Below are 10,367 nucleotides of genomic sequence, written 5' to 3'. Positions count from 1 at the left end.
GAGTGCCCCGAGTTTAGTCCCCAGTACCACCCCCACCCCCCAAAAAGAAAAACTTGACAATTTTTTTAAAAACATTTTTTTAGTTGTTGATGGACCTTTATTTGCTTATTTATAAGTGGAACTGGGAATGGAATGCGGTACCTCACAGATACAAGCTCTACTGCTGAGCTATAACTCTAGCCCCTAACTTGACAATTAAAAACAATTTTTTTTGAAGTTGTAGATGGACAGAATGCCTATATTTTTTATTTTTATGTGGTGCTGAGGATCAAACCCAGTGCCTCACACATGCTAGGCAAGCATTCTACCTCTGAGCTACAATCCCAGGCCAACTTGACAATTTTATATTCTCCAATAAATGAATACTGTTCATGGATATGGATGTAATCATCTATTCCAGGAAACAATTCAAAATCTATTGGCTCTGTGTGCCCTATGCTCTTCTCTTTCTCTCCTTGTTTGATGCCTCCAATTCTGGGAAGTCTTTCCTGACCTCCTTGATTAAAGATGATGTTACTGATGGTCTCAGAGCCACATTGGTCCTTCACGGCTCACATGAAAAGTATTGTTAAATAATCTTCTAATTACTAGGTTAGGATCTGTCTCCCTGGAGATGATGTTATTTCCTTATAGGAGTGGACTTTGTTCTTATCTCAGGAATGGGTCCTGGTATCAAGGAGACAGGCAATGAATTGCTTAATAAAAGGTTAATGAATAAATGTTACACATAGAGCTTTTTGTGAAGAAAAAAATCTTTTTTTTTCTTTTTTTTTAATGGTCATGTTTCTGGTTTTTATAGAGAACAGGGTCAATCCTTATTCCTGTCTCATCCTAGCTTTTGACAACTACAAATCTACTTCCTGGTCTGTATGTTTATCTACTCCAGTTTTTCATAGAAGTAGAATCATACAGTATTTATTTTGTGACTAGCTTCTTTCACTAGCATAACATTTCTGAGGTTCATTTATACATCTCAGTACTTCATTACTTTCTCTGTCAAATAATATTGCATTATATGGATATACTACATTTTGTTTGTCCATTCACCAATTGATTGACATTTGAGTAGCTTCCACTTTTTGCCTATTGTGAATGTTGCTGCTCTTAACGTTCATATAAAAATCTTTGTGTAAGGTGCAGGGGTGCATGCCTAAATACTGACTCTGGAGGCTTAGGCATGAGGATTTCAAGTTCAAGGCCAGCCTCAGCAACTGAGACCCGTCAAAAAATAAAAAGGAGGGCTGGGGCTGGGGCTCCGTGATAGAGCACTTGCCTAACTCGCATGAGGCACTGGGTTCAATAAAATAAAATAAAAGGTAAAATAAAATACATAAATAAAGATATTATATTTACCTACAACTAATATATATATATATTTATTTAAAAAAATAAAAAGGGATGTAGCTGTACTTCAGTGATAGAGTGCCCCTGGGTTCAATCCCTAGTTAAAAAACAAAAACAAAAAACCTTATCTAGGAGTGAGATTGCTATGTCATATGTTAGCTACCATTTAACCTTTTCACAAATTGCCAAAGCATTTTCCAAATTGGCTGCGTGATTTTACATTCTCACCAGCAGCATATGAGGGCTCCATTTTCTCTACACCCTTGCAAACATTTATTGTTGTCTTTTTGACATAATGTCACTATTGCTAAAGTGGTATCTTACTGTGGTTTTTGACTTTTTCCTTAGTTATTCATAAAGTTAGGCATCTTTTCATCTTTTCACTGGTCATTTGTATATCTTTTATAAAAGTCTTTTGCCCGTTTAATTTTGTTGTTGTTGTTGTTTGTGGTACCAGGGATTGAATTCAAGGGCACTCTACCACTGAATTACATCCCAGGCCCTTTTTAGTTTTTATTTTGAGACAAGGTCTCACCAAGTTGTCAGTGCTAGCCTTGAACTTTCGATCTTCCTGCCTCAGCATCCTGAGTAGCTGGAATTACAGGTGTGATCTACCACACCCTGCCTATTACTGTATTTATTATTTGTCTTTCCTCACTAGAACATAAACTTCAAGAATACAGTGATATTTTTCCCTGTGTATCTCCAGCACTAGATCACTGACTGTCACCTACTAGCTGATCAATAAGTGCTAAGCCTATGACAGAATTCCTATCCTTATGAAACCTGCTGTATAATTTTTTGAGATTCACTTTGCCAAAGTAATCTAACCACAGCCCCAGAAGTTTCCTATCATTTCCTTCCCAGTTTCAATCATCTTCAAGATAACTACAATAAAATTCTAGCAATTTTAATTAAACCTTGACAATCTCATGCACATGAATCAATTTCAGATAGTAAAGAAACTAAATTTGAAGCACCAAAAATATTTGAAAACCAGTTTGAAGAGAACAGTTGGCAGTAGAGTTGCATCTATAGAACTTGGAAGCATAGTACAAATTAGCAGCATTAATATCTAACACATGTTCTTCACATTACATTTTATGTATCAGCTACAAATCCCAGTGCTAAAACTTTTTTTTTTTTTGGTACCAGGGATTGAACTCAGGGACACTCAACCACTGAGCCACATCCCCAGCCCTACTTTGTATTTTATTTAGAGACAGGGTCTCACTGAGTTGATTAGCACCTCGCCACTGCTGAGGCTAGCTTTGAAATCGCAATCCTTTTGTCTCAGCCTCTTGAGCTGCTATGATTATAGGCGTGCGCCACCAAGCCAGGTGCTAAAACTTTTAAAAGCATTTTATATCAAATATTTTGCAGAAATATTTTGATGTCATTATGATTCATTATAATGGTTATTGTCAAGTTTCCCCAAAAAAGATCTATTTTATTATTATTTTTTTAGTTGTCAATGAACCTTTATTTTATTTATTGATATGCGGTGCTGAGAATCGAACCAGTGCCTCACACATACTAGGCAAGTTCTCTGCCACTGAGCCACAATCCCAGCCCCCCAAAAAAGATCTATTTTAAAAAATTCTGGCATATATGAAACTTCAGCCAGACCAATTTTCCTAATGGCTAAAATGGTTTTAGTCTTTTATCAGCAAGTACTATAGTCCAACTATTTCAACTATAAATTGTTCTTATTCTGTCGGAGTATAGCCAAATACCTGAATGATAGCTCAGAGGTAGAGACAAGAAACAGGACCAGTCAGCAGAAATTTTATAATATACTCAGATAGAAGCTTAATTGCTCACCTATTTCATTTGACTATTTTGAGGACACTTTTTGTGAATCTTATTTAAAAACTGCTCCTGAGATAAATTTTAACAAGCATTGATAAATGCTAGTTCCTTATCTGATTCCCCATAAAATTTGACCTGGTTGGTTTATAAGCAGTTTTACTAAAAATCTCAGAACATGACAGAATAATATTGAAGAAAAATCAGCAATAATAACAGGACAAATCAAAGGAGAAAATTCAAAACCTTAATCCTGAGGTAATCCAGCAAAGTTATAGTATCACTTATCCTGAATTCACAAAGGAAAATGGAAATAATCCTGAGCCCATATTCATAGAAAATTTTGCAAAAGCCAAGATCACTGTGGGAACATGGTATTTTGGTCAAGGACTCATCCAAATAGTAAATTAGTCAAAAGTTTTCTAAAAAAAAGGGGGGCGGGGCAGAGAACATCTCAGGAATAACCAATGGCATCCCTGGCTTTGCTCTAGGAGAGTCAAGTAAAATAGAAGTGGCACTAGAATGTAGACCAGTGCAGTGTTTTTCAGCTTTTTAGTCTTGGGACCCCTTTAGCTCTTAAAAATTATTGATAATCAGTAAGAATTTTTGTTTATATGGGCTTATCTATCAATATTTATTGTATTTAAAATTAAAATGAAGGGCTTTTAGAAATACTCATGCACTGGGTGTGGTGGCACATGCCTGTAATCCCAGAGATTTGGGAGGCTCCGAGTTCAAAGCCAGCCTCAGCAATTTAATGAGGCACTTAGCAACTCAGAGACCCTGTCTGTAAATAAAACACAAAAGAGGGCTGGGTCTAGAGGAAATGGAGCAACTATTAGAAATGTAATAAAAGACAAGTAGCCAGCCGGCTGCCTGTTGGGGATAAAATTCTCAGAAGTCACTATAGACATCTTCTTGGCCACAATCTTTTAAGACTTACCATCCTCAAAGTGAAAACAGTTTCTGCAGTACAAGTAAGGGAATGGGGATTCCTTTAAACAGCTTTCCCCACCTTCAGATTGGTCGACTCTCCTGAGCATCATTTGTAGATAAGGGAGGCCTATAAGAGCAAACCTGGAAGCTTGACTCACCTTGTAGGCAAGAAAGCAGCACACCATTCCAATCAGGAGACTAAAGCAGCTACAACCAGAGACTCTAGAAGGTCACATTCAGGTTTATAGGAAGAAAGCCTTATGTTCGGTAGAGCATAAGAGGTCCCTGAGACATCACCAAGGAGCTGAGTTGTCCCCTTCTAAATTGGAACACACATTGTCCCATCCTGGTTGGATTTTTACACATCATTGACTTATGAACTTGAAGTTTCCTCAAGTTTTTGGCTTAATAAATGGAGTGAATATATTTAGTAATAACACCTACCTGAAACAATACATCTTGGAGCTTTTAATGTAAATCACATGGTTTTTTCTTAAGTACTACTTTCGAAATAAATATTTATATAACTATTCTGACTGAAAAAGATAAAAGTGCTGGGGATGTAGTTCAGTGGTTAAGGACCCCTGGGTTCAATCCCTGGTACCAAAAGAAAAAAATTTATATAAAACTAATAAACCCTCTCATTAACATATTTTATGACAAATAACTATATCTTCCAAAAAACTCTAGGAAGTGTGGTGTTGTTTTACATTTTCCCCGAAGTCCTTCATGTCTAGCTAACTAAAGACAGCTGGGTACTCATGCCTGCTTCTGTACCAAACTTACTGCCATATGCTGTTAGGTTGAATGAAATCTATGAAGAAAATTCAACCTCATGGACATGTTATAAAAGGGAGAGTATTTTAAAACCTTTTCAGATGATGTGGTTATTTAATACTGTCCCAAGACTCCAGTGACATATCTTTAAAAGGTAGGTTGCGATGTGAAATCTGAAGGTCTAACAATGAAGTTTTCATACTCTGTAATACTAAACTCTGTTGGTTTATCTTACACTTCAAATGAGTCTTTTCCCACTCATTATTTTGTAATGTTGCAAGTTGGTCACTTGGAAAATATGGTTTACTTAGTTATATAAATCTTTCAAATGCTGACACATTTCTTTATTCAATATAAAACAAACCACATTTGTTAATATCATCTGATCTGATCAGAAAAGTTTTGGGGAGCTACCAAGTGGTGAATACAAGTTTTCCAAAAATTTAATTTTCAATTAGAGGCTCCAATTTTCATTGGTGGAAAACACTATCAGTTGTTTTCATGGAAGGAGCAGTTTTGTTAGGTTTTTTTTTTTCCCTCCAGAAATACCTACCAAATCCTGTACCCAGGTCTGAATAACTAAATAGTTTGCTCTTTCAAGGAAAAAAAATGTCCAGTAGAATAACATAGGGGTTATTTAAGCTTTCAACTCAAAAGTAAAGTGCTTTTCCCAGGAATTGTCATTCTGGTTAGGTAGCACTATGCTTTATATATATTCCCCATTTTGTCACACACTCTACATAAAAGCAATATGTACTCAAGGATGAAAATTAAAGGCAAATGAGGGCCAAGCACAGTGGTACATGCCTGGAATCCCAGCGGCTCAGGAGGCTGAGACAGGAGGATTGAAAGTTCAAAGCCAGCCTCAGAAACTTGATGGGGCCCTAAGCAACTCAGTGAGCTTCTATCTCTAAGTAAAAAATTTTAAAAAGGGGTAGGGATATGGCTCAGCAGTTAAGTGCCCCAGGGTTCAATCCCTGGTACCATAAACAAATAAATAAATAGAGTCAAATGAGGTATTTTTTTTTTCAGTTGCAAATGAGGTCTTAACATGAAAATTGTGTGAATGTGGTACTGGGACAGAACTCAGGGCCTCCTTCATTTTAAGCATGTGCTCTATCAGTGACTTGCACTCCCAGTTCCATGAAAAAGGTTTGGAACTCAAAGATCCCTTACAAGGGTCTCAAAGACATCCAGGGTCCTACAGGCGGACTAGGAAAAGAAAAGCTGTAAAAGAGAGCAAGGAACATTTTCCTGATATGCTTTGTATCTACCAGGTTCTAGAAATTCTACAAAGTGGAAAAGATGTCTTACATCCATTATTTTACATAGTACTGTAAACAGAAGATCCTCTTAAACATGTATTAGTGCTTTTGTTTTAAAAACTAAGAAACACAAGCTTATAGGAAGTGACAGAAGAGATTTGGGACAGTGTCTGTTTCCAAAACTCATTACTTTTTATTTCCCACAGTGGAAGTTACTTTCTCCTTTACTACCGTGGATAGAGAAACCCCTATCTTCTATAGTACCCATAAATGTTTTTTTCTGCTATCTCCTAGCTTGTTTTCATTTCTGTGCAGGCTCCATCTTTGAGTGAAATTATTTCTACTACCAGTTGTTTAAGTCAGAGGTGACAAAAATATCACCTGTGAAGGTAAGCTTTTCTTGCTGTCAGCTCACTTTAGGTATTGTGTTTAATTTTCAGTGAGTCTGGAATTAATTAGCCTCCGAAACTTTTCAACTTAGGCCCAGTTAGCCATAATCAATCCATTCATCAATCAGGGATAACAGAAGTGAAATTTCTCAGTCCTCATCTCAGTCAACATGAAATAAATGTGTATGGAATCAGAGGGTAAGCCTCTTCCTTTCTTCTTCAAAAATTCAAAAGAGTAACTTTGCCAGGAAGATGGGTACATAGTTCCGGGTGCTGGTGTAACCTAGGAAAATCAACATAATCATGAGAAGTGAGCCGTGGTGACTGTTACTGACCAACTGGTCTTGAAGTTATTACAAGTCTACTAGGTGCTTCCCACCCACGTCAAATCTCTAACATATTTGTCTCCATGTTTCTAAACAGTGTTTTACTCTCTAAGCAGAACCAGGAACTGTAAATAAAGGCAATGGCTTTTTCAATTCTCCTTATCACTTCTATGCATTTCCTGTCTCAACATATTTGATAATTTTTGCGTAAGCACTGCCTCATATGGTCCCTGCCTTACAGTTTATGGCAGTTAAAATGTTTTAGGAACTGCAAAAAAAAAAAAAAAAAAGCAGGATTCAGGAAAAGAAAAGTCCAGATGCAGATAATGAGATAATTGCATACCCAATTATAGGTTACAGACCTGGTTGTGCCTCCCTGTGTTCATATAGAGAATCAGATTTCAGAAGAGTACAATCTTTGCCAAACTGTATCTCATCTGGTTCATTTCCCTTCTTTCTGGAATCTCAACTTAAAAGTTTGGTGGAAAAAAAGATTAATTATTTCATGTAATTATTCTTAGTGATATATTTTTCAATTATTCATATTTCTATCCTTCATTACTTTAGCTGTCATTACAGTGACATTTTTCTAGAGACAAGAATTCTCATTATATACTTTCTTTACTAGAAACTCCCCATCAGTTCTTGTTTGAAACTGTTCTCCTATCAATCTACCAGACAAGGGGTAAACTACAAATGAGAGGTGAGATGCTCAAACAGGCACCTAACTAGAGCTTCACAGAGATGACAGAACCATGTTTCCTTTCAGCTTGGAAATTTGTCCTCTTGAAGTTAAACTGCCAAAGTGTTCTTAAAACCAGAAAGAGACAACATATATACTTTATTAAAATTCTTTCACAGGAGAAAACACAAACATAAAAACACTGTAACATAGAGGTGAGTTTAGTTTCATGACGAAAAGCTGGGTCTTATCTAGTCTTTTACTCAAGTCCAGTACAAAATAAATTTCTTTCATTTCAATTTTCTTAAATTTTTAATTTGTTATATAGACAGCAGAATGCATTACAATTCAAATTACACAGAATAAATTTCCTTCATTTTATAGGTCACATTCTTGCTTATTTGTTGATCTTATTTTCTAAAACTATTGGTCTTAAATTTCTCTTGAGTTCTTTAACTTGTCATCCATCTTTCTGCCTTTACATAAGCTGTTCCTTCTGCCTAAAATACCCTCTGCCTAAAATACTCTCACTTTTCATTTTTCTGGTCAAAGTGCTGTTCTTTCAAACAGCTAGATCTCCTCTCTGATGCTTCCTCTTTTGCCCAGGGTTTTTCTCTCTTCTGACCACTTTCCTTCAATCCAGAGGCAAGGGTTTCCACCACAGAACCCCTAAACCATTCATACTTGGGCATCTTCTATTAAGCCATTTAGGATGGTGTAATGAACTCTCCTTTCTCCCCCACCTGGCTCTCTGTAGGTTCCTTGAGGGCAAGGAGCATGTTTTATTCATGTTTATCATCTCATCACTTAGTACAGTACCTGATTTAATCTAGATTCTCATAAATAGTAAATGAATTTTGAGTTCTACTACTTTCTACATTTAATTTATTTCACATTTCTTTTAAAGTTTCAATACTTTTCTCATTCTCTGAACATTAATGACCTCAAACTAGAGACAAATTGACCATTAGAGACTCAGGAAACCACTTTGATTTTAAGATCTGTATAATGGAGCTAGTGACACAGCTATTTTAAAAGCCTGTAGAGCAGAAGGGTGTAATTCAGTGATAGAGCACTTGTATGCATGAGGCCCTGGGTTTGACTGTCAGCACTGTGAATAAAAGAGAAGAAAAACAGAAAAGCAGGTGATAAAAGTAAATGCCTATCTGGACACAGTGGTGTGTGCTACAGTCCAGCTACTGGGGAGGCTGAAGCAGGATGATCACTTGAGCCTAGGAGCTCAAGGTCAACCTGGGCAACATAGTGAGACCTTGCCTCAGTAAAACATAAGTAAAGAGAAAAATGCTAAACAAATAAATTGAGAGCTGGATGCAATGGTGTACACTTGTAATCCTAGCTACTCAGGAGGCTGAGGTCAGAGAACCACAAGTACAAGGCCAGCATGGTTAACTCAGTGAGACTTTGTCTCAAAATAAAATATTAATAAAACAAAGGACTGGGGCTGGAAACAGTGGTATGCATCTATAATCTCGCTGACTCAGGAGGCTGAGCCAGGAGGATTCCAAGTTTGAGTCAAACACTGGCAACTTAGCAAGACCATTTCAAAATTTAAAAAAAAGTTTTAAATGTCTGGGGATGTAGAGTGCCCCTGGGTTCAATCCCTGATGAAAGGAAGGAAGGAAGGAAGGAAGGAAGGGAGGGAGGCAGGCAGGGAGGGAGGGCAGGGCAGGGCAAGGCAGGAAGGCAGGCAGGCAGGCAGGAAGGCAGGCAGGAAGGCAGGAAGGCAGGAAGGCAGGAAGGAAGGAAGGAAGGAAGAAAGAAAGAAAAATTGGGGATGTAGCTTAGTGCTTACCTAGCATGTGTAATGTCCTGGGTTCAAGTCACAGTACTATACATAAATACATAACATTTTAAAACCATTAAGCCAAACAAAAACGGCCAGAGAAAAGAGGACATATTGTATGGTAGCATTTATATGAAATTCAAGAATAGGCAAAACTAACTTATGGCTATAGAAATCAGAATATGGGGGGCTGGAGGTATAGCTCAGCGACAAAACACCTAACACCAGATCCCCAGCACCAGAATCAATCAATCAATCAATCAATCAATGAAACCAGAATATTGTATGGTTCTAATGAGAAGAGATTGACTAGAAAGGAGTACCAGGGAACTTTCCAGGAGGATAACAATGTATCTTCATTAGGGGCACTGGTTATAAGGCTACATACATCATTCAAAAATCATCCAATCGTACCCTAGGATCTGTGTGTCTTATTTAAAAAATCTCTATCAATCTCTCTCTCTCTACATATGTATATACATACACATATGTACATATATATACATGTGCATACAGATGTACATGTATATACACACAAATGTTTACACTAAGACTATAAGAGCAATGTGCAAAGTGTAAGATAGTGGACCACAGCAAGAACACACTTAATCTTGTAATTCATCATTAGTATACTATCATTTTTATTTCCTTACTTGTACTTTGTTTCTTTGGTACCAGGGAAAGAACCCAGGAGTGCTTTACCACTGAGCCACATCCCGAGCCCCTTTTTATAACTTTTTATTTGAGTTGCTTAGGGCCTCACTAAATGGTTGGCTTTAAACTTCTGATCCTCCTGCCTCAGCCTTCCAAGCTACTGGGATTATAGGCATGTGCCACGATGCCTGGCTCTTAATTGTACTTTTCTTAGGATAACAGTAATATCATTTTGGTTACACATAGCTCAGATCAACTGAGTGAGATAAATGTTAAAAGGAAAAAAACTGCTTGGGAATTAAAATCTTGCTAATAACAAAGATAAAAAATTGTTAATTAAAATAAAATAATAAATACTTTCATCATGAATATTTAGATTTG

Source organism: Marmota flaviventris, chromosome 4 (assembly GCF_047511675.1).
Source record: "Marmota flaviventris isolate mMarFla1 chromosome 4, mMarFla1.hap1, whole genome shotgun sequence".
NCBI classification, from domain to species: Eukaryota; Metazoa; Chordata; class Mammalia; order Rodentia; family Sciuridae; genus Marmota; species Marmota flaviventris.
The sequence above is the reverse complement of the archived record's forward strand: the minus strand, read 5'-3'. Positions refer to the sequence as shown.